The following is a 27,585-nucleotide window of genomic DNA, read 5'->3' as shown; positions in this document are numbered from 1 at the left end:
AAGCGACTTAGTAGCAGCAGCAGCAGTGTGTATATTGCAGAAGGCAGTGGCACCCCACTCCAGTACTCTTGCCTGGAAAATCCCATGGACAGAGGAGCCTGGTAGGCTACAGTCCATGGGATCTCGAAGAGTTGGATACAACTGAGCGACTTCACTTTTACTTTTCATTTTCATGCATTGGAGAAGGAAATGGAAACCTACTCCATTGTTCTTGCCTGGAGAATCTCAGGGATGGGGGAGCCTGGTGGGCAGCCGTCTATGGGGTCACACAGAGTTGGACACGACTGAAGCGACTTAGCAGCAGCAGCAGTGTGTGTATGTTGGGCTTCCCAGGTGGCACTAGTGGTATGGAAACTGCCTGCTAATGCAGGAGACGTAAGAGATGTGGGTTCGATCCCTGGGTTGGGAAGATGCCCTGGAGGTGAGCATGGCAATCCACTCCAGTTTTCTTGACTGGAGGATCTCATGGACAAAGGAGCCTAGCAGGTCACAGTCTATGGGGTCACAAAGAGTTAACACGACTGAAGCAACTAAGCAAGCACACACACAGTGTATATATGTTAATCCCAACCTCCTAATTTATCCCTTCGCTCTCCTTGACTTTTCTCCTTTGGTAACCATACGTTTGTTTTCCATATCTAGGAGTCTGTTTCTGTTTTACAAATAATTCTCTCTCTTTTTTTTTTTTTAGATTTCACGTATCCACCTTTCTCTGATATCATATGTTATTCATCTTTCTCTGTCTGATTTACTCCACTTAATATGATAATCTCTAGGTCTATCCATGTTGCTGCAAATGGCATTATTTCATTCTTTTTATGGCTGAGCAGTATTCCATTGTGTGTATGTGTGTGTGTGTATATATATACACCACATCTTCTTTTTCCAGTCATCTATTAGTGGGTACTTAGGCTGCTTCCATATCTTGCCTATTATAAAAATAATGCTATGAACATTGAAGTGCAAGTATATTTTTCATTAGTGTTTTCATTTTCTTCTGGAATATACCCAGGGGTAGAATTGCTAGATTATATGGTAGTTCTATTTTCAGATTTTTGAGGAATCTCCATACTGTTTTCCCAGTGGCTGCAGCAATTTACATTCTTGCCAGCTGTCTGCAAGAGTTCTCTTTTCTCCACATCTCCTCCAAAATTTGTTATTTTGGTCTTTTTGATGACAGTCATTCTGACAAGTGCAATGTATTATCTCACTGTGGCTTTGATTGGCATGTCTCTGATGATTAGTAGAGATGAGCATCTTTTCATGTGCCTGCTGGTCATCTGAATATCTTCTGCTCATTTTTTAATTGGGTTGTTTGGTTTTTTTTTTAAATATTGGGTTGTATGAGCTGTTTATATATTTTGGATGTTAACTCTTTGTTGGTCATATCATTTGCAACTATTTTCTCCTGTTCAATAGGTCATCTTTCTGTTTTGTCAATGGTTTCCTTCTTGTATAAAAGCTTTTAAGTTTAACTGGTTCCATTTGTTTATTTTTGCTTTGTTTCCTTTGCCTTAAAGTATTGATACAAAAAAATATTACTACAACTTATGTTACAGAGTATGCTACCTATATTTTCCTCTATTTATAGTATCCAGTCTTACACATAGGTCTTTAATCCATATTGAGTTTATTTTTGTATATGGTGTGAGAAAATGCTCTAATTTATTCCTTTGCATGTAGCTGTCCAGTTTCCCAGTATCACTTATTGAAGAGACTGTCTTTTCTCCATTGTACATTCTTGCTTCCTTTGTCATAGATCAATTAACCATAAGTATGTGGGTTTATTTCTTAGCTCTCTCCTCTATTCCATTTAGCTGTGTGTCTGTTTTTGTGCCGCTCCCATAAAGCTTTGATTATCACAGCTTTGTAGGATAGTCTGAGTTTAGGGAGCTTGATGCCTCCAGGTCTGTCCTTTCTCCAGATTGTTTTGGCTACTCAGGCTCTTCTGTGTTTCCACACAATTTTTTGAAATATGTGTTCTGCATCTGTGGAAAATGCCATTGGTATTTTGGTAGGGATTACACTGAATTGGTAGGCTGACTTCGGCAGTAGTAGCAGGATCATTTTCTCAATGTTCATTCTTCCAGTCCATGAACACAGTATATGTTGCCATCTGTTTACGTTGCCTTCTATTTCTTTCTTCAATGTCTTATAGTTGTCTGAGAAAAGGTCTTTTACCTCCTTAAGTTAACTTATTTAATTCCTAAAATAATTCTGTGAGGAGGTAGCAAAGTCAGTCTCCTTGGCTCTGTTGCCCCCTGTATTAACTTGCTAGGGATTCTGGAGGCTAGAAGTCCGAGACCAAAGTGTTGGCAGGGTTGTCTCCTTCTGAGGCCTCTGAAGAAAACATCTGTCCCAAGCCTCTCTCACTGGCTTGGCTTCTCCCTGTGTCTCTTCACATTTTGTCCCTCTATTTGACTCTGTCTCTGTCCAAATTTCCCATTTGAAAATGACTCCAATTTTATTGGATATGGGCCCACCCTATTGACCTCATTTTAACTTGATTGCCTAACTTTAAAGACCCTATCTTCAAATAAGGTCACATTCTGAGGTACTGGGGGTTACGGCTTCAACGCAAGTATTTGGGGGGCCACAGCTCAACCCATAGTAGTCCCCCAGTTACTGAACTGTAGGTTTCATAAGAAAGAGACACTCAAGCTGGTGCTGGCTGCCTCAGGGAGGCGCAGTCAGGGGACAGGCTATGCTATGCACGAGTCACTCACAATTCATAAACCCACTTGCTAGGATCATCGTCCAGGAGTGAAGGCTTCTACCTGACTCACTTATCAAAAACAATACAAACAAAAAAAAAAACAGGACCCAGATGGAGTCACTTGTGCTGAACGCACATCACCAAAGTAAAACTCAATACCTATCTAATTGCAGGATCAGTCCATCTGCAATTTCCTGGTCAGCAGTAGCATGGAAATCCACGCAATAGACCTTTTCCATCCCCAAAGAAAGATGCGCTAATTGTTCTTTCTTTTCCCTGCCCCCATCTACCTATAAAACCCTTCTATTTGGTATGATTCTTAGTGTTCCTTTCTAATTACCGGATGGGCTGCTGTCCAATTCATGAGTCCCTGGATAAAGCCAATAGGGTTCTTAAATTTACTCAGTGAATGTTTGCTTTTTAACACACCAAAAAGTCAAATATTTTGATTTTTAAAAGAGATACCAAAAGATCTAGATTGAATTAGACTTTGATTCCAGGATCAGCCACCTCTTTAACTCTTAGTGACCCTGGGAAGTCCTGCAGGTTCAAGAGTAAGCAAGGCCTGGGCCAGCTTCTAAAGCAACCTCTGAGAAACTGAGCAGAAAGAACAAGAAAGAAAAGCTATATTAAGAAGGATGTGAACTCAAGGAGAAGGAAGTAGAGGGTTGGAGGAAAGAGGAAGGGAAAAGGAGGTCAGAAAGCTGCAAACAGCCTCCAAACACCTGAGACTTAAATTGCACCCCTCGCTGGAGATCAAAGTAACATATGCAAATGTGTTTTCAAAGGTTAAAAGTGTTAGCAATTGTGGAGTGTTATTTTCTAAGGCACAAATACCAAAGCATTGTACCCTTTGGAAACTGGTACTCTGTGCTTTCTGGCCAACTACTACCTAGTCTTTCCTTCACTTAATTTTTTAGCCGCAAATAAATTATAACTCTTCTGTTAGTCACCAGCATCCATCTTCATTGCTTTGAGGAGGTTTGTGTTATAATCAGGAAATGTGATAAACTTCTAGGTCACACTACCCTCTGTGCTAACTGAACTGGGAGTGTCAGCTTGGAGCACTTCTGTTCCTCCTATTGTTGTTTCAGTCACTAAGTTGTGTTCAACTCTTTTGCAACTGCATGCACTACAGTCCGTGGGATTTCCCAGGCAAGAACAGTGGAGTGGGTTGCCACTTCCTTCTCCAGGCCCCTTCCTCCTGAGGTCCTGGCAAACTCTTATTATAGAAGTCAAGAGAGGTGGAATAAATGTCCCTGGCTCTCAGATCTCATATTTTGCTCCTGGTGAATAATAATTCAGCTGTAATAATAATAATTCAGAGCCTTCCAACCACTGATTCTCAAAGCTACCCAAGGCCAATCTCAAATGGACCCAAGAAAGCAAGTCTTTCCTTCAGTCCTTTCAGACGAACTATTTACAAATATGTACACTCAGGTTTTCATGTACACCTAAGACCTACTCTCTAGTAGTTTGAAAAGTGAATTATCAAAAGATAATCTAATTTGGAATTCATAAGCCAGCATCAATGAGCTATCAGTTCTTATTGAGGATTTCTAATTTCTGAGTTAGCATCTCATCATGAAGCCTGGCTTTCAAGGAAAGCTCTGATGGAGACTTGTCCATGCCTGACCATCTCTGGACCAGTGCTTTGTCATTAGCCTATTGCTTGTATTGTCACATTTGGGTCAAGGTCTTCAATTGTTGTCATTCTTGCTTTAATTATAATGTATTGTTAACTTAGCTTCATCATTATCATGTTAATTGTGATTTGTTTGCTTAGCCTTGAAGCAATGATTGTTGCATATTTGCTTCTGCTGCATTTTTTGGCCTCTAATTTTCCAATTATTACACCTGAAAACAATTATGCATTGCTATTTGAATATGAATCATGTATGCCCTGATTGCTAAAGCACATTGACACTTAATTCCCCAAAATATACTTCACAGTGGCCCCTAAATAGTATCCCTGAGTTATTTTACCATTGGTATGTGAGAAAGGATAGGGTTGACTGGCTGTGGTCTATTTTGCCCAGCCTAAAGTGGAAAGAGAAGGTTGAAAACCACTGTCTTAGCCTTGAAGAATAAACAATTGAATATACAGAACATTTTGCAAACAGCTTACAAATGGCATTTGCAAACTCATTTCCCTTGATCGATGCCTGGAAAATAAATATCCGTGCTTACTTTCTTTCACTCCCTACTCAGCTGCAGCCTCACCGTGGGTGTAGCAGAAAGTCATGGCGTCTGACCGATCAGGCGGCCGGGCATCGGTTAGGAATGGTAGTGGGGCGGGGCTGTTCCCAGCAAAGGTTTCAGGACAACTGTAAATATGAGTGGGCAGGGTCACAAACAAAACCGAGTTCTGCAAACAGTGGTTGAAGCTTGCAGCTTTAGGTTTCTGTTCAGGGCTGTGATAGCGGCGGGTTGTACCTTAGTAAATGGCAGTGACCACGAAAACCCAAATGGACTTTGGGAGACTGGGCGTTAATTCACACACTCAGGCAGCCCTCAGAGCTGGGTCTGGATTGACCTCGGGCACAACTGCGGTCTCTCCTCTCCTGTGGATCCCGCAGAATTTTATTTGTATCTCTTTTGTATCCTTGTTTTCTGTCTTTCTTTAAAGTGGTTTGTGAAGGTCTCATTTTCTTGCAGACTATTTCTTTGAGGGTAGGACCAGGTTTTACCCATCTTTAGGAGAAGGCGATGGCACCCCATTCCAAAACTCTTGCCTGGAAAATCCCATGGACCGAGGAGCCTGGTAGGCTGAAGTCCATGGGGTCACTAAGAGTCGGACATGACTGAGTGACATCACTTTCACTTTTCACTTTCATACATTGGAGAAGGAAATGGCAACCCACTCCAGTGTTCTTGCCTGGAGAATCCCAGGGATGGGGGGAGCCTGGTGGGCTGCTGTCTATGGGGTCCCACAGAGTTGGACATGACTGAAGCGACTTAGCAGCTGCAGGAGGCAATTTGGCAGAGTGCCAGGAGTGGAGTTGGGGGATCAGCCTTCTTTTAGAATTGTCTCTATTCTAGTATCCAAAATCACCGCAGATGGTGATTGCAGCAATGAAATTAAAAGATGCTTACTCCTTGGAAGAAAAGTTATGACCAACCTAGATAGTATATTCAAAAGCAGAGACAGTACTTTGCCAACAAAGGTCTGTCTATTCAAGGCTATGGTTTTTCCAGTAGTCATGTATGGATGTGAGAGTTGGACTGTGAAGAAAGCTGAGCGCCAAAGAATTGATGCTTTTGAACTGTGGTGTTGGAGAAGACTCTTGAGAGTCCCTTGGACTGCAAGGAGATCCAACCAGTCCATCCTGAAGAAGATCAGTCCTGGGTGTTCTTTGGAAGGAATGATGCTAAAGCTGAAACTCCAGTACTTTGGCCACCTCATGTGAAGAGTTGACTCATTGGAAAAGATTCTGATGCTTGGGGCAGGAGAAGGGGACGACAGAGGATGAGATGGCTGGATGGCATCACGGACTCGATGGACATGAGTCTGAGTGAACTCCAGGAGTTGGTGATTGGCAGAGAGGCCTGGCATGCTGCTATTCATGGGGTCGCAAAGAGTTGGACACGACTCAGTGACTGAACTGAACTTAACTGAAGTATTGAAAACCCAATTCAAGCTTACATCAAAAAAACAAACAAGCAAATAAAAACAAAACAAAGAACCAAAACAAAATGTTGGTACATAGTGGTATTATTAGTTTACATTATGTCTTAATCCAAAGACTATGCGACTTTCAAGTCTCTCTTTCATAAACAGAAGGATGGGTGGAGAGCTGGACATGTACAGATGGAGATACATATCAATTTCTCTCTTTATTTCATACACACACTCAATTCTGCTTCTTTCTGTAATTGTTCTCATGTTTTCCTACAAACATGCTTTCTCCCCACAAGTGGTGGTAATGCTCGTCAATAGTTTATTTCATTTCTGCTTAGCAATCCACAGTGGGAAAGGACTTCTCTTTCCCTGTTCAGCATAGACAAGTCCCAGGAAGTCTCTGATTGGCCAGATCTGAGTTGCAAGCTTACCCCAGGAAGGGGATAAGGGTTTTGTGAAGGACAGTCCCACCAGAACATTCTGGTAGAGTGGAAAGAGGAAATTCCCTTGAGCAAAGGGTATTTTGTAAATACTGAAATAACAACCCACTCCAGTACTCTTGCCTGGAAAATCCCATGGACGGAGGAGCCTGGTAGGCTGCACTCCATGGGGTCGCGAAGAGTCAGACACGACTGAGCGACTTCACTTTCTATTTTCACTTTCATGCATTGGAGAAGGAAATGGCAACCCACTCCAGCGTTCTTGCCTGGAGAATCCCAGGGACAGCGGAGCCTGGTGGGCTGCTGTATATGGGGTCACACAGAGTTGGACACAACTGAAGTGACTTAGCAGTAGCAGTCACCAAAAGTAAGGATTTGGGTGGTGGGGATGGGGATGGAGCTGAATCTGGGCAGACAAAATAGCAACTGTCCATTTCTATCAATAGGATGCTGTATATAAGGGGTGCCTTGTACTAACATTAAACTGAACCATCCACTTCTTCCTTCTTCTGGCAGCTCTCAGTCCCTCTGTTCTTGGAACCTCCTACTTCCTTCCTTAAATATCCTTGTCCCAGCCACACCCAAAGTCACTTCTGAGGCTGTGGGGGAACTGAAGCTGAAAGGGGTTGAAAGGACCCAGGAGAGAAACAGGAACAGGAGAGAAAAGATGCTTGTCATCTAAAATAGAAGGAAGGTTCACAGGGAGATCAGAAAGCTGTAGTAGAAAAGAAAGCTAGCCCCCAAGGCCATGATCAGGCCTGTTCTCTCAGCACTTAGGAGCTGGAACACAGCACGTCCCATTAGAACTGGTGGCAGGGTTCAGGGAGGTGCCATTCAACTGCCAGGTAGGGCATCTTCTCTCTTTCCTCTTCTCCCTCCCCTTCTTTTTCTCTTCTCTGCTGCTTCCACAGTTTTTAGAGAACTCCAGCAGTTCCTGTCTTTGCCAGAGGCTCAGCGGGAGGAATGCTACCATCCAGAGCTGAGGCATTATAGCAGGAAGCAGAGAGTGGTTTAAACTTGGGCCCAAGTGAGGCCTTCAGGTGGGGGTATAGCTGGTTTCCGTCCAGTAACCTGCTCGATGGGACTTTTCTTGGAGTCCGAAGCAAAAGAAGATACCCGTGGAGGAGGAGGTGGTTGACAGACCAGGCTCCTGGGCCCATAGCAAGTGTGGCCCTGGCAATGGGTTCAGTGCCTGTGGGGATCGGGACTGGGGGGAGGGGCGGGGAGGGGGGACGGCTACACCTGCACGGGTGTTTGTGCTGAGTCCTTGCTTGTTGTTGTTTTTATATAATTTTAGGCTTCCCTGGTGGCTCAGATGGTAAAGCATCTGCCTGCGATGCGGGAGACCCGGGTTCAACTCCTGGGTCGGGAGGATACCCTGGAGAAGGAAATGGCAACCCACTCCAGTACTCTTGCCTGGAAAATTCCAAGGACTGAGGAGCCTGGAAGGCTACAATCCATGGGGTCCCAAAGAGTCGGACACAACTGAGCGACTTCCCTCTCTTTATTTTCTTTCTTTATATAATTTTATTTATTTACTGTTTTTGGCCGTGCTGGGTGTCCTTGCTGTGCACGGGCTTTCTTAGCTGTGGTGAATGGGGGCTCCTTGCTAGTCATGGTGCACGGGCTTCTCGTTGCGGTGGCTCCTCTTGCTGCGGAGCATGGACTCTTGGGCGAGACCTTCCATGTGTAGTTATGGCTCGCGGGCTCAGTAGCTGTGGCTCCTGGGCCCTAGTATTATGGGAAGCACACTGACTGAAACCATCCACCCTGACCAGGCACCATAGTAACCATTTGACAGGAAGTTTTACTACAGGAAGTCCTGGTAAGGAACACCGAACTAATAAGCCACCACCCACTGGAAGAGTGGGAAAGCTCCAAAGGAGACACCACATGTCCGGCCACTTCCCAGAATCCTTCTCGCTGGCATCCATCTTGACTGAACAAGGCATGCACCACCAGGATGGACTCTGAGTCAGAATTATTGGCTAAAGACAACCTGGAAACTAATCCCAAACACCATGAAACTGTGAGCCACGTGGTGGAACTGTTCTCCTGGGTTCCCTTACCCTACTGCTCTCCGCCCGGGAGCCCTTTCCAATAAAATCTCTTGCTTTGTCAGCACATGTGTCTCCTCGGACAATTCATTTCCAAGTGTTAGACAAGAGCCCAGTTTGGGGCCCTGGAAGGGGTTCCCCTTCCTGCAACACTAGAGCACAGGCTCAGTAGTTGTGATACACGGGCTTAGTTGCTCCGAGCCATGTGGGATCTTCCTATGTCTCTTGAACTGGCGGGTGGATTCCTTACCACTGAGCCACTGAGGAAGCCCCCCTTGTCTGTCTTTTCCTTTTGCCATTGAAAGCATATTAGGAAGATTGGAGGAATGGGGACTTCCCTGGTGATCCAGTAGTTAAGACTTGGCACTTCCAATGCAACAGTGTAGCCTTTATCCCTGGTGAGGGAACTAGGATCCCATACACTATGCGGTGCTGCCAAGAAAATTAAAAAAAAAAAAAAAAAAAAAGACTGGAGGTACAGAGAGAAGGGAATAATATGTGGTTTCCGAAGTTCTTGGCCTTGGCTGGGGGCAAAGTGGCACAAGAGGTTAGGCACAGGAGAAGTTCAATGATTAAAGTTTAAAAACCATCTTGAAGGGCACTTGTGCAGGAAAGAGAATGGGATGTGGAATCAGAAAATCTGAACTTAAAGCCTGATTCAGTTCCTCATTCTCTGTGTGATCTTGGGCAGGTTATGCTGCTCCTCTGGGCCTCAGTTTCCTCATCAGAAAAAATCAAGACAAGAATACTTCACAGGGTGAAAAAGGGTATTGTCAAGATGAAAAAACCAAATACTGTCAATATGCCATTCCACTTTTCTGGGTCTACTACCTTCTCCAGAAAGCAATAGAGTGTAATTGTTAAGAGTGCAGTCTCTGAAATTTGACAGAACTGGGTTCAAACCCTCATTTTCAATTACAAATAGATATTTATGTATGAAATGATGAGATGTCTGGGATTTGCTTCAAAATAGTGCAGGAAGGGGAGAGTCAGTGAGGTATGAAGCAAGATTGGCCATGAGTTGATAGTGGCTGAAACTGGGTGATGGCTACATGGGGAGACCTGAGTATCCATGGACGCGTAAATACATCTGCCTACCTTATATAAACAGGAAGTCCTCACTTTGCATGGTTCTGATATGCATGGATTGAAGTTACCATGGTTTAGTTAAGTAACACCAATCTCCCCACAACACAACTCAACTTTCAGTTGCCACAGGATATTAAATGGAGTCGTTACACAAAGCACACACTTTGGTGCACAAATCACTGCATAAACACAGATGTGCCTGTCATCAGTGACTTACCTCATCAGTTCTTTCACATCCTGTCTCTGCTGTTGGTCACTGCCCGTCTGTTAACATTTACACACAGACAGAAAGCATGTGCTGAGCTGCCCCCGTATCTCCTAGCAATAAACCTACGTGACATTTTGCAAAGACAGATAATCGAAAGAGGGAATCAGCCAATAGAAATGAAAATGCACTAAAGAAATGAAGAGTGATAACACTGAATACAGGTGAGCTTGTAGATAAATAGCCAACCATGGGGAGGTCAGCCTTGCCACCATTCAAGACCGTGGATGCAGTCAGAGGATTCTGTGAAGGCAAAGCAGGAAAAACAGTGGTTGTGACGAAAAGATGATGATATTTCAGAGGAACTGACTCTGGGAAAAATCTTCACATTGAAGGTACTCTTGGAAGAGTTTCGCAACATGGAAAGCTCAAAGGACCAAGTACCAGAAGCTGATCTACCCTTAGAAAGAGCATGACAGTTCACCAAGGCAGAGAGAAGGCACTCAGCCGCTGTGCGATGTGAAGGCAAGCACCGTTCAAACTATTCTGCATCTGTTTCTTACAAACAAATAAGCACTTTCATTTTTGTTTTAAATTACAATGTACTAAATAAATATTAGCTTTACTCTTTTTTTCATCTCCCTGTATATTTACAACTGACAGTAAGAGAAATTTTAAAGTTTTGACAAAAATATTTAAAGGTCACCAAATAATTGCAATTTTTCATTGTTTATTAAAATTGCATTGTATGGTTTCAGCTTACTGTTTTACAGTCCTGTGCTACAGTGAAAGTTTTCCATTTTGTTATTTTCCATACTGAATAGTTTTTTCTAATCCCCCCATTCAGCCACTTTCTTATGAAAATTATTTAATCTTCCCGTGTCTCAGTTTCCTCATCTGTCACATGAGAATAACAATAGTATTCATTTTGCTAGATTGTTATGAGGATTTAACAAGTTAATGCCTGTCAAGTACTCAGCAGAGTGAATGACATAAATAAAAGATTCCGTGAAGAGTGGCTGTTATTATAGTTATAGAACTGGACCAAAGAGAGATAGAAGGCCCTGAGAGGTCACAGAGTCTCAAAGTATCGTTGCCTTCTGCTACACAGAAGGATTTCAGCACAACTTTTTCTCAAGGAGCCTCCAATTACTTTTTTAATAATTGATTTTATTTTATTATCGGAGTATAGTTGCTTTACAATGCCGTCTTAGTGTCTGCTGTACAACAAAGTGAATCAGCTGTACGCATACATATATCCCTTCCCTCTCGAGTGGAGCCTCCAGTTCTGACTAATGACACAGTGATATATCTCAGTGTCTGTCCCCTTATTTTTTCACTGTTATCACCCCACTCCCGCTCCACAGGAGCCTTTTTAGAAGTTTTCCCCCTAACCTACCCCCACTATGAAATATTAACAGCATGCGTTAGTTGCTCGGTCGTGTCCGACTCTTCACGACCCAGTGGACAGTAGCCTGACAGGCTCCTCTCTCCAAGGAATTCTCCAGGCAAGAATACTGGAGTGGGGAGCCATTTCCTTCTCCAGGGGATCTCCCAGACTCAGGGATGGAACCCAGGTCTCCTGCATTGCAGTCTGAGCCACCAGGGAAGTCCATTAATAGTGTAGATGATACACTGTATATCCATGTGTTTATGCACTATACGGATACTTGCGTCTTACACAGGAAAGGAGGAAAGTCCCACCCCAGTCAGTATTTTACTCTCTCGGGGGGATATCATTGCTATTGAGAATACATGCTGTGTTACTGATGAAGATGTAGCAGACATGCTGATTGGCTATTCAAGGTCCTTCTTGCCATCTTCGTCTTCCTACCACTAACCCCTGTCCCATCCTCCACCCTCTGCCTTCTCCTTTCTAAGGGAACCCTAATATTTTATTTATTTATGTTAATCCACTGTCACAGATGGGGTCGTGTACTTTATTCAGCCAGTTAGGTAACCCTGTTCTCTTTGCTAGTGATTTCACTAGTGATTGGTTAGGAATGGGTGTGTGAAACAGTTCTGGGCAAGACGTGAGGCCCAATCTGACAGGTGACTTTGGGGAAAGGTTTCTTCATGACTCAAAATGGACACACCAGAAGAGAGGGCCTGCCCTTTCCCCTTGGGTGTTGGCAGGTCTAGATGTATTACCACCTCTAGATCTTGAACTCTGAAAGATAGCCTTTCATCTTTCAGATGAGTTAGCTTAAGAACCCAACTGACGTGCTTTAGATACGCAATGAATGGAAATAACCGAGGTTCTTGATGAGATGGAGTTGCTGGACTAATTAATCCTGGAGCTGCCCTACCTTGAAACTTGTTGTTATATGAGATAATATTCATACTTTTTCTTATTGCTTTGGCTTGCTGAGCTGCTTGTAGTCAGAAGGTAACGTTGGGGGTGGGGTGAAAGCTATGACAACAAAATACTTTAGAAAAAATATACTACTAAAAAGTCAAGGTATCCGTATAAATTGAGGATCACTGCATCTGGAGATGAGGACTGGAAACATGTTTCTGAATAACCTCATCTCTATTCATAGCTCCAGCACCCAGACCCCTGAATTATCTGGGTTTGAATCCTATTCATCTATTGATCACATGGATGGCCTTGGTAAGTTACTCTTTTGAATGTCAATTGCCTTCTTAGTAAAACCGAGATGAGAACATCTGTACTGGAGTGTGAGAATCAAAAGAAATAATATCAACAAAGTGTTTAGAACCGGTCTGACAAATATATAATATTTAATATATAAATAATATATAATAAAATAAAACGCATATGTAATATATATGTGGGCTTCTCTGGTGGCTCAGACAGTAAAGAATCTGCCTGCAATGCAGGAGACCCGAGTTCAATCCCTGGGTTGGGAAGATCCCCTGGAGAATGGAATGGCAACCCACTCTAAGGTTCTTGCCTGGAGAATACCACAGACAGAGGAGCCTGCCAAGCTACAGTCCACGGAATCACAGAGAATTGGACATAACTGAGAGACTTACACACACACACACATATATGTAATAAAATGTACCTCTTACTATCATTTCTCTTATACTAATGGCTTCCAACACAATCTCTCCATCCCTGTCTGGTCCCAAATTTTCTCCAGATATTTTTACTTGATTGTTTCAATGTATTATGAATCTAACTAACTCCCTGCCTCCTTCCTCTAAACCACACTTGCCTTCCTACGTTCTGGATCCAACACCCTTCACCTACATGAATTTCTACTTTGGCATCCTTAGAAAATGCATCTCTGCAAAGCCAGCTCCCTGATCCCTCAGGTGTTATCAGGATAAATGGTCTCCTCTAGTCTCCTATTGCAGTTTGTGTCTCTCATATCATTTTTCATTATCAGTAGATAATACTCCTGTCTTCCCAAAATGTAAGCTCCTTGCAGACAGAGACTGTAATAGAAAGATGGCACCGCATCCTTTCTGCCATTCTCTGTGTCCTTATTTTTAATCAAGCATTTACTCTCTGGTCCATTAGCTTAGGGGAAAGATGACCCCCCAACCCTCTAGCTAAAGAGAAGGACTTTTATTGCTTATTTGTAATCCTATCCTGCTTAGGCCTGGGTTCCATATGGGGATTGGTTTTGAAAGGAGCATGTGACCTGATCTCACCAATGGAAAATAAGGTGAACTTTGCTAGGTAATTCTGGGAAAAAAGGGTCTATGCTTTTAAAAGCAAACCTTCATAAAAGCTGTCCTCTCTTTCATAAGTCCTGGTACCTAGAAGAGTCATCTGTCACAATGTGGGAAGACAATCTTGAAGAGGAGGCCCATGCATAGAGCAGAGGTGACCCGGGAGCCCCTGAATAATTAAACCCCAAAGCCTGCCCTACCTCTCAACTTCCATTTGCATAAGCCAAAAAAAAATTCTTATTAAATTGAGGTGACTTGTAACAGGAAGAGTCCTAACTGATACAGGGAGTATCTGTCACATGGCAGGCATCCGATAAATGCTTGTGTGTTGGATAAACCCATGATATGCTGGCTCTCTGGATTTTGCCCACAGAGCAATTTTCTCCACACAAGTCCCCGTCAGCTCCCCTCCTTGTCTGAACTTTTGGCAGGAGTAAGTTATTTTCTAAAACTGAAACAAAGCGTCCTGGGGTGACAGGAGTGTTCATGTCCATCCAGTCGAGTTCTCTCTTGGAGATTTCCTGAAGGAACACAGCCGAATCTGCACTCACTGACTCTCATTTCTCTAGACTTTGGACTTCTACCTTTAGATGGCAATTGTAGTTATCATTTCAACATACTTATACGAAGGTTTAAGCTTATTACTTCCTGGCCATAACCCTGCTGCTGCTGCTGCTGCTGCTGCTAAGTCGCTTCAGTCGTGTCCAACTCTGTGCAACCCCATAGACGGCAGCCCACCAGGCTCCCCCATCCCTGGGATTCTTCAGGGAAGAACACTGGAGTGGGTTGCCATTTCCTTCTCCAATGCACAAAAGTAAAAAGGGAAAGTGAAGTCACTCAGTAGTGTCTGACTCAGTGACCCCATGGACTCTGGAGTCACATAATATAATCAATAAGCTCTCTACAAACCACAGTTTTTAGGATGGATTATTATTATGTATTCAATCACCAAATAACTGAGATATAAATTTCCATAGAATGATAAAATTTCTGTTTTCTGTTGTTTATTTTCTCATTTCTAGATGTAGATTATTAAGAGTTTTATTGTCAATGAGTAGTATTTCTTGATTTGAATATTTATCCGGTGTCTAATTTCCTCCTGTCCCCATCACTTACTGTTTTAAATGGTACTCCCTATCTTAGGGACTTCAAATGGGCCAGAGATCGGCACTGATCCTCAAGCAGACATCCATGGGTTCCCAGGACCTAAGAGATGATCTTACATGAGAGGATCATCCAACCGCCCAGCTTTGTACTGTGCTTGGCCAGCTAGGTAAATCATCTCTCAGAGATCCTGCATGTGAACCATAAATAGAGAGGGATACACAATGAGGAATGGAAAAAACTTAGGCTCAACCACGTTAAAATTAAGTACCTCTGTTCACCAAAGGCCAGATAAACAGTGAAAAGATAAGCCATAAAATGAGGGAAAATATTTGCAACATTATGTAAGTGATTGTTACAAAGAAAAATTCTTAAAAATTAACATGAAAGAGATAGACAACCCTACAGCTCTATGGAAAAGTTTTGTTGCCCCTTTAATGGACACCAAAGGGAAAATCCAAATGGCTAATAAATAGTATGTCAAAATATTCAACCTCATGTGAATGAGGCTGAAGGCCCAAGTGTGACTGAAGCCCCAATAAGACACCATTGTACATCCAACAGATCAGCAAAATTAAAATATCTGAAAGTAACTGAGACTTCCCTCGCAGTCCAGTGATTAAGAATCTGCCTTGCAATGCAGGGGACATGGCTTCGATCCGTGGTGGGGAACTAAGATCCTACATATCTTGGAACAACTAAGTCCATGAGCCACACCTACTGAACCCACATGCCACAGAGAGCCCAAGGGCCGCAGGGCAGGTCCCACCTGCATGAAGCAAGAGAGACTCTGCTTGCTGCAACTAAGACCCAACACACTCAAATAAATAAATAAGTGAAATTTTAAAAATATCTTCAAATAACAAATATAGACAAGCGTATGAAACAAAGGGAACACAAATACAGTGCAGGAGGGAGTATAATTGTACAACTACTTTGAGAGAGTTTGGCGCTATTGAGTACTTTATGACTCATCAATTGCACGCCTAAGAATGTACCCCAGAGAAATCTGTCCACATGTGCACCAACAAACATGTAAAAGAATGTTCCGAACATAATAGCAGAAAACGAGAGACAATCTAAATAGCTACCAATGATAGAACGGATAAATAAATTATGGCATATTCTTACAACGAAACACTACTGGGCAATGAAAATGGATGAGCAGTGGCCAAGCTGGCAGGAAGTGGCAAAAGAGTGTGGAAGAGTTGTGGCCAATTTCCCTCAAGGCAGATGGCCTTGTCTTCTGGGAGCTTCTTTATCTATTCTCCTCTCATAACATCTGAACTCTGGATTAAGTTTTGGGTTAAGCCCTCTTTGGAGCTAAGCAGATTTCATAGTCAGCTTCCTGCTGGTCAGACATTGGGGTCCAAGGGTTGCTTTATGCCTTCAACACTTGACACTAGGAGGCTTCTTTTTTTTTTTGACAATGCTTGTAAAACTGAGACGGTTTTCGTCAGTTCCATGAGCCAGTCACCATTCCCAAGTTCTTCTCTGAACATAGTTCTTCAAGTTGCTTTATTTCTTTGCTTCCTTGGTCAATAAGTGCTTTTCTCTCTCATTTTAATGATGGCTCTTCAAGTCCAGGGCTTCCAGGTAGCTCGGTGACAAAGAATCCGCCTGCCAATGCAGGAGACACAGGAGACTCGAGTTCAATCCTTGGATTGGGACGATCCCCTGGAGGAGAAAATGGCAACCCACTTGCCTGGAAAATCCCACAGACAGAGGAGCCTGTTGGGCTACAGCCCATGAAGTCTCAGAGTCAGACGAGAATGAGCACACACACACGCACCTTGAGTCCATCTGAAACACAGGCTGAGTTACAAACCCTTCAACCCTCAGTCTCATCTTTGGCACAGTCCTGGCGCTTGGTTTGGCTGAGTAGTTTCAATGAACCTTTGAAACATGCTTTAAACAACTACAATTTTCTCTTCTTGTTTTGAGTGAAGAAGCAACTGACTTTTCTAACTAACTCTGTAAAAATCCACAATTCTGGTCATACTCAGTAATCTGGCCACTTCTTGCCTGCACTTGTAATATCTTACAGGAAGGAGCGACTAGTACATGTTGACAATGGAATTTTACACAGTTACTTCCTCTGGAATTAGGGGCTTAGTAGGCGAGTGTTCTGTCCTTCAAAGTATCGCAGATGACAATCTTGTCAAATGTTTTTGCTTCCGCATGTGAGGACACTGGCTTTCCAGTAAAGAATGTCAGTTTTCTTATCTCTTAACCACTGAGACAATGACATATATTTTGAGTTTTTGTAATGGCAATACCATGCTTTTGGAATCGATTTCTGTATTACTTAGAGTAAGGCTATAGATGAGTCACAAAGAGACCCCCTCAATAATCCCATATGTTTCAGAAAACCGAAGCTTAGTTCTTTTTCAGGTAACAGTCCAGGTTGGTTCTGCCTCACGTGATCACTCAGGGATCCAACTTCATTCCATTTTGTTGCTCCTCCATTCCCTGGGCCTTGATATGATCTGCTTAATCAAGGTTGAGTCATTGCCTTGTCAGGGTCTTGGTGGGTGAGAAGGGGGAAGAGACTGGGGAGGAGACAGACCCAGGTCTTAAGGTGCAGGCCTGGCAAGGCACACAGCACTTCTGCTCACATTCCTTTGAGACATTTAACAGTTGGCCGTATCTAACTCCAAGGAAGGCTGGGCAATGTGACAAGGATAAAGGGAAGAACAGAGCTGGCTGGACCATTAAGGTTATTTTACCCCCAAATTTTCTGTCTCAAGCCTTCCACTTAGTTTGCAGCTCTGGAAATAGATTGAGACTCAGGATATTGGCGACAAAACCAGAGCTTCCTAGAAGTCCAAAAATACCAGAAGAACTCCTCCTTTCATGTTTAATACCCATGAAAAAGCCATGTAATTTCACAAGGAGCTGGCTAACGCAGTGGAGCACTGAAATCTTAAACAATGTTTAGCAGGCCAGATAAAGTAAAAAGAAATTAATTGTGCGGATCTCATTATTACTAGTTTCACATTATAAAATTTCATAGATATGTTCTTCAATAAAAAAAGAATATGAAGATGGTGTTGGTGAAGACAAAGAGAAAGAAAAAGGAAGGAAGGAAAAAGGAAGAAAGAAAGACTAACTCAGGGGAATGAATAAAGAAGATGTGATACGTATATGCAGTGGAATATCACTCAGCCATCAAAGGAACAAAACTGTGCCCTTTGCAGAGATGCGGATGGACCTAGAGACTCAGACAGAGTGAAGTAAGTCAGAAAGAGAAAGACACATATCATATAATATTGCTTTTATGTGGAATCTAGAAAAATGATACAGATGAACTTATTTGCAAAGCAGAAGTAGAGACAGAGACATAGGGAACAAACATATGAATATGAAGGATGGCAGGGGTGTAGGATGAACTGGGAGATTGGGACTGACATATACAAACTACTATGTATAAAACAGTTAATTAATGAGGACTTAAAAATTGAAAATTAAAAAACAAGAATGTGACTTCCATCTAAGAAAAAAAAAAAAAGAGACAAACCCAGCACCACACTTGCCATAAAGAAAGCACTTAAATCTCAGCTCTTATCTCTTGTGAGTTTCTTTTCAGAATATTCATCTCCTGGGGATGTCCTGGCTCACTTTATAAAAAGATGATGTGATCCAGGACAGTGGAGGGAGCTGATGCAGCCCGGAGACCCTAGAGCTCAGAGATCAATACCGTGAGGCCGTGGCGGCCGAGAGAACACAAGAAGGGCCCCTCACCAAGACCTCTCCTGGCTGGCAAGCCCCTTCTCACCCCTGTCCTCTCTAGCCTCATTGACTGTCTGCTCCAGTCCCATCTTGTTAGGCCACTCTCTCTGCCTTATAGTAGGAAGAAAACACAGCCTACAGTAAAGCCTACATGGGTTACAGCAGTGGGGGGCAAAGGCAGGGCGTGCATGGCCCAGGGGGAGCTCACCCACCTCGCTCTGTGCACCCACTGCCCGACTGGCGGGGACAGTCTGATCTCCTAGCGGCCACTCAGGTTTCTGTTTGCTCCGTTTAGGTGAGCTCGAAAGTGCAGGAAGGTGATGTGATAGATTTGCCCCCAAGTTTTGGTAGGATTATTAAACAGATGCCTCTATTTCTAAATATCAGAGTAAAATCCTGTCTGGGTTGCTTAAGCCAAAGTTCACTCATGTTGACTCTAAAGCCCTGTGTTGGACTATGTTCCCATGAGGAGGTAGCTGGCCACGCAGAAAGGAGGGAACAGAACTAGACGGCATCGGCATCTGAGAAATTTCTGTTAGAGAATACGCACTCAGATTATTATTTTGTGCTCTGTAAAATAGATGCAACACACACCGTGAATAGATGCAGCAAACACCGTGAATCAACTATTCAACTATTCAATCAACACACCAACAATTTGCAAACCCTTGTGATAGTTATGAGAAGGAAAGAGGGAAGAAAACCTTCGCTTTACAGTCCTTCAGGTGGACAAAGAGGAAAAAAACCAGGGAGGATAAAAATGGTCCTAAAAGAAACACCATCAGCGAAGTAAAACATAGCATTGTCGGTATGTCAGAATGGAGAAAGAGTGAAAGAAATGCCGATGATTTGATTCATTTATTCAGTCATTCACTCCACGGACATTTAGGAAATACTATCTCTGTGCCATCCACTGTGATAGGAACTAGAGACACAAAAAATCAGGTAGGACATGGACCCTGCCCACACAGGTAGAAGCGGGAGCCAAGTCACTAAGTAAATGAAAGCCCAGGTATGTCATCAGAGCTTTTGTAGACACGGGTACAAGGGTCAGGGTGATCTAATCAGGTGGGGAGTCTGTGGGCAGAGGTCAAGAGGAGGCTTCCGAGAAGGGGTGTCTGGGGTGGCCAGGGTGACAGCTGTGACGGGTGAGGGGCAGCAGCACGTGGAAGGCAGGCTCAGGGGCCGGGGAGGCAGGGCAGCCATGCCTGTGCCCATTGACACCTGGGAAGCAACAACGTTACGGGAAAGGCACACGTTCTAGGGACAACGTGATGATGGCAACTGCTGAGCCTTATGAACAAGTTGGACTGCTGCTGGGAGACCCCTGCCCTGGTTATCAGCCTGCTGACACCAAAGTGGCACCAGAGTCACCTTGACGAAGCAAAGAGCCAGCTGTCCCACTAAACCTCTTTGAGGAAATGTTACCCTAAAATTGCTACTCTGGAGCAAACAGAAAGCAGCTGGAGGACCCCAGGGATGCACTCTGGAGGTATACAAAGCTAAGTTGAAGGGCCTCCCTGGGGGTCCAGTGGCTAAGACTCTGTGCTCCCAATGCAGGGGGCCCAGATTTGATCCCTGGTCAGGGAACTAGATCTCATATGCCCCAACCAGGAGTTCTCACGCTGCAGCTGAAGACCCCACGTGGCAAACTGAGACCTGGTGCGGTCAAGTAAACCAGTGAACAAACCAGCAAACACAAAGTTAAAAGCCTGGCTCTTTTATTTTGCCACTTTCGGGATCTTAGATCCCTGACCAGGGATTGAACCCTTGCCGCTTGCAGTGGAAGTGCAGAGTCCTAAGCACTGGCCTGCGGAGTAATTCCCAGAAGCCTGGCTCCCTATTTAACAGATGGACAAAACACCTGCGTTAGTAAGAACTTAGTTGTCAGTAATAGACACTCAAGCTGCTGCTGCTGCTGCTAAGTCACTTCAGTCGTGTCCGACTCTGTGCGACCCCATAGACGGCAGCTCACCAGGCTCCCCCGTCCCTGGGATTCTCCAGGCAAGAACACTGGAGTGGGTTGCCATTTCCTTCTCCAATGCATGAAAGTGAAAAGTGCAAGTGAAGTCGCTCAGTTGTTTCCGACTCTTCGCGACCCCATGGACTGGAGCCTACCAGGCTCCTCCACCCATGGGATTTTCCAGGCAAGAGTACTGGAGTGGGGTACCATTGCCTTCTCCGAGACACTAAAGCTAGGATAAGTGGAAAAGGTCTAGTACCATAATGATATAGGGCTGTCTCTTAACACCAGAGGGCGGTAAGGCATCCAGGCCCCAGGAAGACCATACCTGGCGGGTGGCTGCCCACCAAGGACCACGCTCTCTGCTGCTCTCTGGGCAACTGCATTCTCTGTCTGTCTGTCTGCCTGTCTGTCTCTCCCCCTCTTAACACAGCAGAACATGGTCGCCCACAGTGGCCTGCATTTCATCTCACAGCTCCCACTTCATGGAAAGCCTGGACTCTCTGGACACAGTTCCAGATGCCTGGGGGAGGGTTCTGATTCAGCCAAGTCCAGGAGTGCAGTCAAGCTACACAGATGGCTGCTAGGAGCCAGCGCTGGGGCAAGGGACAAGGGTTCCTGAGAGCTGGGCAGGCTCCCCAGAGGAGGTCAGCCTTAGTTCTTCAGGGCCCCTGTACCCTGAAGATAATAGTCACGGCCTCACCTGGTCATCAGACAAGTATGATGAGTTAATACGTGTAAAGAAATGGCCATACAGTATGTCCTTAGTAAATGGAGGTGATTATAATTATCATGATTGTCAATAAAGATAGCATGTGATCTATTTTTAGGAAAATCCAATCCAGGAGGCTGGCATGCAGCTTCTTTCCTCCACCAAAGACGTTCACATTAACACAAAGATGGGGGGCAAGGGCCCTCTTCCTTGGCCTCAGCCCCCATCCCTCTCATTTCTCGTATCATAGTCACAGCCTAAAGTTCCCATCCCCACTTCCCCCGCAAGCTTTCTAGGCTGTTACAAATCAATCATTTACTCTTTGGGCCCTTGCCACTCCCACTGGTAATGGCTGTGTTTAGGAGTGTTAAGTTCATACGGTGATTATATATCTTTCTTCTTTATTAAACTTTAAAGCCTTGGGTTGAGAGACCAACGTCCTGAATACCGAGGACATTGCCATGCGTTTAGCATTCACTTGATAATATTTGTTGATTCATGATGTTTTCACGTCAAAGGCAATATCCATTTATGGACCCATAAAAGGAATCTCAAGAGCTCATTAATTTCAGGCCACTGCCTTCAGGTAGGGTAAGGCTTAAATGTCTGTGTGTTTTGTTCCCACTCTCCTGTAGGCCTATAACCACACAGCTTGGGGTTTGGGGAAGGACCTGCTGGGTCTAGTTCAGGCACCTTCGCAAAGCAGGATGTGGGCCTCTGGCCTCCACATGGAGAGCTTACCTTAGCCATCCTCGAGGCTCACTCCAGCTCTAGCTTTTATAGTCTAGGGAGTTATTCGTATGAAAAATCTCAAATCTACCTCTGTGTCAATTCCATTCAATGTTCCTAACTCTGTTTATGGGTCGCCAAAGAGTCAGACCAGACTTAGCAACTAGACAACAACAAACAAAAACAGAGCACGGATGGCTTTGTGACGGGCCTGGGACCCGGCACCCTTTACTGCAGGGCTGCAATGCTCATACCTGGACAAACGTCTCCTTGAGCAAGAACATAAAAAGAAACAATAAGGGATTAAAAATAACTGCTGTGCGTGTAGGCAGTCGGGGAAAATTCTGGACCAAAGAGAAGACTGAAAAGCCTAACAGCCACTTCTGAAGAGCCAGGAGTAACAACAGGGGGTTGGGAGCAAAAGCAGGGGACTGCACGTGCCCCCTGCACACAGCACCACAGAGGGGTGGGCAAACCACCTAAGCCACTCCTCCAGTCTGACCCCTGAGCACATCCTTACTCTCACCCCATATAAGGAACCAGTTCACCCAGCCTTGGGGAGCAAGCAAGCAAGGGGATGTGTTGTTTGTTCTTGATGGCTCCCCTGTATCAGGGACCCTGATAAAGTCTTTCCCGAATTTCTTGTTCAGCCTCTGATCAATTTCTGTTGATTAAGGAGATCAAGAACCCTGGTCAATAACACCCCTCCCCTATGGCAGCCTTCCTCGCACACAGAGTATTGGCCTGGTTTACTCTCTCGTGTCCCCTCTGAGCCTCTTTCCTTCCACCCAGTGTCCTTACATCCTTCACCAGAGAAGATTTACAGACACTTTGTCAGCCCTTTGGCATGTTGATACACTGTGTTTCTCTTTGCTTCCCTTTCTGGGAGTTCAAAACCCAGTGCATAATCCTCAGGGTGGTCTGATGGCTGGGTGATTGGGACTGGAACTTTGCTCCAGATTTAGCTGTGCTGATTTTTTTTACAGGCTGTGTAAATCTGAGTTAGGTTTTTCTTCTGGGGGTAGAATCATCACAATGTTGGCTCATATTAATATTGAAATCGTCATATTGTTTCAAAAAATGGAAACTACTTTAAAAAAAATAATATACACTCATCACGGAAAATTCAGGGAAACAAACAAGCAAAACAGGAAGGGAATAACAACAATATTGTAACCCTTCCCTTTTAAAGATAACTATTGTGTACATTTGGGGATATATTCTTCTAGATATCACTTTCTATGCATAAACACACGCACACAAAGTTTTACAAATACACACAGTTTTACAAAAGTGGGATTGAGTGTCTGATAAAGATGGTTGCTAAGTCTTTGCTATTCTTCTCATTGAAAGGTGGGGTCTATTTCCTCTCCCCTGCTTCTGGGCTGGGCCTGCAGCTGGTTCTAAAGGATAGAATATAGGGAAGTAACACAAGGTAATTTCCAAGGCTGGGCCTAGAGAGATCTCAGTTTCTGCCTTCATCTCTTGGAAGACTCTTCTTGGGGGCCAACCATTATGCCATGAAGCATGACAGCCCCTTGGGGAACTGGAACTGGTGTCTGAGAACGCACGGTTGGTTTTCAAATCTAGCTGTCATCAGAATCATATGGAGGGCTATTAGAATGGAGATTCCTGGGCCCCATTTTCAAAGACTCTATTATGCTAGCTGGTGTCAATGATCAACTATTGAAAATGAGGTCATTTTGGTCCTTCCAGTTATCCCAGAGTCCCAGTCAGTACCAAGGGATAGAAAATAATCCACAGGATCATAAAAAGTAATAAACTGTCATTTTAAATCATTAAGTTCGGGGGTAGTTTGTTACAACAGCAATAGATAGCTGAAACAATTACACATAATGACACCAAATGGTAATACAGTGTTTCCTCTGTGCTGGGGACAGTCATAAATTCTTTATACATATTAGTTCACAGATCCTTACAATAAATAATCCTATGAAGTAAATACTATGATTATGTATTATTGTCCCTGTTTTACAGATGAGGAAACGGAGACACAGGGAAATAAGACACTTGCTCAGGGCAGCACACTGAGTAATTGATGGTACTGGGGTTTGAATACATAGAGTCCATCAGGTTCCAGAGTCTGTGCTCTAAACCACCATATCCCACCGCCTCTCTGCTGCTTCCTCTCATTTAACCTACATGAACAATTTTCAGTGTCAATAAATATTAATCTACAAAGTTATACGTGAGGAGTCACATGTTGAAATCTTGAGTCAATTATCCAAAGTATTAGCAGTCTCTCCTAGTTTTGAAATTCTCTTCATTGGATATATATCCTATTAAAATTTGTCAAGTTGTTGATAGAATGTGTTGAATAGAACAAAGATTAGTGGGAGTACCCTTGAACCCACCTGAGAGCTCCATCCAGAGGGACATCATTTAGCAACAATCTTTAAGTATAAATTATTCAACAATGTGGAATCTACCCAGGGCTCTGTTATCTTAGCCACTGGTCCTCAAGCACAGGCTGGGAGATAGACTACATAGAAACTGGGTAGGCACTTGTTAAAATACAGATTCTTAGGCTTTGCCCCAGCCAATCCAGTAACTGAATCTCTGAAGATGTGGCCCAGGAATCTACATTCTATTAGCCCTCCATATGATTCTGATGACTGCTAGGTATAGGAAGCACTGATTTAATCTCCATTTCTCCTCATCTGTATCAATAGCTCTGTTAAATTCCACACCATATTTCATGTACACTAAGCCAATGGGAATTTTCCAGTTGTCCTTTGAGAGGTGTCCTGACTCTGTTCTTATCAGATACAAGACTTTCTCTCTGGACTGTTTTCATTTCTAAAATGAGGACGCTGGATTAATTTTCACAGTGGATGCTGTGGTATACCAACACATCCTTTTTCAAGACTAAGTCACTCATTCCCTCAACCGTTGGACCGACTGACAGTTCACAGGTGGCCCAGGACCACATCTCCCCCAGAAGCATAGCCTGTATCCAGCAAGTAGCTGATGACGAAGTGTGAAGACCCAGCCCCCCTGTCCTCAAGGTGAGCCAGTTCTGAAGAACCATCCCCTAGGGTTGACCTGAGACATTTATTACATCTGCATCACAGTTCAATTCATCACTCTGCCATTTCTACTCCCTCCAGTCACCCACTGGGAGAAGGAAATGGCAGCCCACTCCAGTATTCTTGTCTAGAGAATCCAGTAGACAGAGGAGCCTGGTGGGCTCCTGTCCATAGGGTCTCACAGAGTCGGACACAACTGAAGCGACTTAGCAGCAGCAGCAGCCAGTCACCCATAGGTGTGGATGCCAAGGGCACTCAGCAAACTTCCTGCCTACAACCTCCATCTTGGTCAGTTTCCTAAGGGACTGATTGCCACAATGACCTCCCGTTCCCAATTCAGAAGGAAGTGACAGTGCAGACTCTCAAGACCTTTTCAACCATCCTGGGCTCTCTGTTAAGCTCAAGAAAAGCCTTCTCCTTGTCATCCTCCTCCCTTTCCTTCTCCATTCATCTAACAAACCTTTACTGTACTCCTACGACATGCCAGGCCCTGAGTTCAGAGACTTGCCCGTGTCTCCAGCAACGGACACAGAGCAAGCACTTAGGAGCTGAATGACTCCTCTGTCTTTTTGCCATTTGTCAACACTGTGCTCTTTCCCAGGCTATAGGACTAGCCCTCTTCCTGCTCTGAACATGACCCAGTGGGCCTTTTTATTGCCCTGATTGTGGTTGGCAGGGCCCTTCTTTGTAGGGGCTTTAGGCTTTCTGAATCATTCTCATGAGTTTATGTCTGTCTTTGAATTCCCCCTCTTAGATTTTGAGTTTATTCTCCCACCTCTAGTACCCAGGCTGGGCAAAGACCAACATACGTGTTTCATTCATTCAGGACACTAATGCCTATTTCATTCATTCAGGACACTCATGCATTCTCATGAGTTTATGTCTGTCTTTGAATTCCCCCTCTTAGATTTTGAGTTTATTCTCCCACCTCTAGTACCCAGGCTGGGCAAAGACCAACATACGTGTTTCATTCATTCAGGACACTAATGCCTATTTTACGCTTACTAGGCTTGCAGTGCGGAGAAGGCAATGGCAACCCACTCCGGTACTCTTGCCTGGAAAATCCCATGGACGGAGGAGCCTGGAAGGCTGCAGTCCATCGGGTCGCTAAGAGTCAGACACGACTGAGCGACTTCACTTTCATGCATTGGAGAAGGAAATGGCAACCCTCTCCAGTGTTCTTGCCTGGAGAATCCCAGGGATGGGGGAGTCTGGTGGGCTGCTATTTATGGGGTCGCACAGAGTCGGACACAACTGAAGCGACTTAGCAGCAGCAGCAGGCTTGCAGTGGAAAATCTAGGGGAAATGAACTTAAGCCTTTCCAGAAGGGCTGAGGCAGAAGGGATTAGAGTTCAAATTTTCATCCTCAGGCAACATTGGATTGAACCAGCCACATTTGCTGTTGCCACCCCTGTCTTGTCAACTCCAGCCCCTGAGGCACTCTTCAGTGGCATCCGCACTCCCTTCATGGATTTCCAGCCTCCCACCTTCTGTTCTGCACACTTCCCACTCCCTTCACTGTCTATCATTCTCATTTTTCACTTGAGTCACAGTCACAGTTTACTTGAGTCATACGCATCTTTTCCAGGGATCACCGTATATTACGCTTTTTCTCATATTGTATTGCAACATAAAAAGTTTGCCCAGTGGACTTTAAGAAAACAAAGGGCTCTTTTCAGCTCTTTGCAATCACATCATGGCTCAAGGGCTCTTCGGATATAACAATTGAGCACAGGAGCAGAAAGGAGTCAAGCCCAACATTCTCAGTGTATAAATGAGGAAACCAAGAAACATCGAAATCAAGCAGCTTTCCAAAGGTCACATAGCAGTAACTGTCAGAACAGGAAAAATGGCACCTTCATTCAGCAAGGAAAGAATCCGTGAATATTATATTTTAGGAAGGGCTCTGCCTGTCAGACATGCTAATTTCTGTATATTACCTAAGAATACTATTGGGGTTGGCCAAAAAGCTCATTTGGGTATGGAAAAACACAAATTTGGGTATGGAAAAACCCAAATGAGCTTTTTGGCCAACCCAGTTGCTCAATTACTGACAGAAGTAGACATATCCTTATTAGTTAGGCCTCTCTCACTGCTCCTTAGGGGTCAAGACCAAGCCCTCGGTGTCCCATTTGACTAGATCAGGACCAGATGAATCCAGGTCCCAGTCCACCTGGTTCCAGAATTTACAAGTTGTCTGGCCTTAAAAACACCATTTAACAGCTGTATCCTTGGACTGCCAGCTTCCCAAGTGGCGCTCGAGGTAAAGAACACACCTCCCAATGCAGAAGACACAGGAGACGCCAGCTCAATCCCTGGGTTGGGAATGTCACGTGAGTGTATGTTCCTCGATTCTTTGTCTCGTCACAACAAAGATTTGGAGTGACGGACATTAAAGCCCCCTCGGCGAGTCACAGCTCTCAGGTCTGAGATAGATCGTGTTATAGCTCTCAGGTCTCAAATGGACCGTGTTATAGCTCTTAGACAAATCAGTGTTACAGCTCTATTTTATTTAGAA

General features: G+C 44.1%; 1 protein-coding gene across 2 annotated transcripts in view; it reads right to left on the bottom strand.

Moving 5' to 3' along the window:
• Window positions 1–27,585, bottom strand: part of LPGAT1 (lysophosphatidylglycerol acyltransferase 1) — a 151,738-nt gene that overhangs the window by 120,870 nt on the left and 3,283 nt on the right. The window contains exon 1 of one of the 2 annotated variants that reach the window (XM_068985915.1): window positions 18,826–18,874. The exons of the other annotated variant lie outside the window; for it this stretch is intronic. The gene's annotated coding sequence lies outside the window, so the exon portion shown is untranslated. Of the gene's footprint in view, window positions 1–18,825; window positions 18,875–27,585 lie in introns of those variants that run through there. 2 annotated transcript variants of the gene reach the window in all.

Source organism: Capricornis sumatraensis, chromosome 14 (genome assembly GCF_032405125.1).
Source record: "Capricornis sumatraensis isolate serow.1 chromosome 14, serow.2, whole genome shotgun sequence".
NCBI classification, from domain to species: Eukaryota; Metazoa; Chordata; class Mammalia; order Artiodactyla; family Bovidae; genus Capricornis; species Capricornis sumatraensis.
Note: the sequence above shows the minus strand (reverse complement) of the source record. Positions and strands in the feature narration are given on the sequence as shown.